Source organism: Echinops telfairi, unplaced genomic scaffold, assembly GCF_000313985.2.
Source record: "Echinops telfairi isolate 266 unplaced genomic scaffold, ASM31398v2 ScPeMD7_7421;HRSCAF=8459, whole genome shotgun sequence".
In the NCBI taxonomy this organism is placed as follows: Eukaryota; Metazoa; Chordata; class Mammalia; order Afrosoricida; family Tenrecidae; genus Echinops; species Echinops telfairi.
The window spans coordinates 11,733,444-11,734,754 of record NW_022111321.1 but is presented as its reverse complement, the minus strand read 5'-3'; the positions used below and the strand labels follow the sequence as shown (position 1 = coordinate 11,734,754).

Genomic DNA, 1,311 nt, shown 5'->3' with positions numbered 1-1,311 from the left:
TCTTATAAATATGAGCATACAGGTAATTGTGATACTAACATAAGATATAAAGTAACTGTCACCTTTGATGTATTACAGTGATGAACATGATGCCATCATTTAAGGAACTCCCAGCGACAAGGGAAGAAGACAGGTTGATGCAGCCGTTAGCTAACTTTTGTTTATTTGTAACTTAAAAAATACATTCTCTTCGTGGAAATAGTAGAAACAGACCGGGCATACAATGTACAACGTAGTATAAAATATGTAAAGAATCATCTTGATTACTGAGAAGCATTGGGTGTAGGTTTTTAATGAACATGTGAAGCTGGCAAAGAGCCCTGGTAGTGCAGCAGTTAAGGCTTGACCCCTAAGTGGACCCACCCGCTGCGCGGTGGGAGAAAGATGTGGCGGTCCGCTTCCATAAAGAGACACAGGCTTGGGAGCGCCCAGGGGCAGTTTTGCCCTGCCCTACAGGGCTGCTGAGTACACATTGCCTTGCCAGCAGTGAGCTTTGGGGTTTTGGGGGAGTCGTGGACATCCCCTCGCTCCCGAACAGAAATTCAGCAAGTTTCAGTTTATTGCAGTGTTAAAAAGACAAAACAAAAAGCACTAAAGCCTTTTCTTCCCCTCTTTTTTAGGCACGTCAACTATTAATTCTAAAGAAAATAGAGGATCGAAGTTTGATATTGGCAGCTTTGTTGGTGGTATTGTTTTAACACTGGGAGTTTTATCAATTCTTTACATTGGATGCAAAACCTATTATTCCAGAAGGGGCATTCGATATAGAACCATGTAAGTTTGGATTGGCTGAGTCATTTACTGTTATCTTTTGTGTTTCTTTTCAGTTGAATTCGATGTCTGAGTTCTCAGTGTTCATCTCAGAGATGAATAATTTCTATGATTAATTCCCATTACTTCTCAGCACTCAGAGTACATCGCTTCTGTACAAGGTTGTGATGATAATTATTCACAAATGAATATGTATGGGTATACCGAAAACCGTTTACATTTCACTAGTGCACGACGAGCTCCCCTAACTCTGTTTGTTTGCATGTGCCTCTAAGAAATGCCTGGTAAGTCTCATCAGGTTGCCGACTTAGCGTGCTCTGGGGCTGCCATTGCACTCAATTTACATGACAGGGATTTCAGAAACTAAAATTCTTCACAGTCTCATTTTCTCTGGTAACTTAATTATATTCAGTTGTTGTTATAAACAATATATTATTTTATCTGTGCTGAAACTATCTTTTGAGATCACCTTTATTAGCAATAATAAATAGACAAACCATGTCACCCTAAACGTAGATTGTAGTGTTATAAAACTGATGG

At 39.6% G+C, this 1,311-nt stretch overlaps 1 long non-coding RNA gene across 1 annotated transcript in view; it reads left to right on the top strand.

Annotated features, from left to right (window-relative positions):
* The window catches only part of LOC123522543, a 5,893-nt gene that overhangs the window by 1,495 nt on the left and 3,087 nt on the right, over positions 1–1,311 (top strand). The window contains exon 2 of the long non-coding RNA XR_006680797.1: positions 621–774. This is a non-coding gene — a long non-coding RNA (uncharacterized LOC123522543). The remainder of the gene's footprint in view (positions 1–620; positions 775–1,311) is intronic.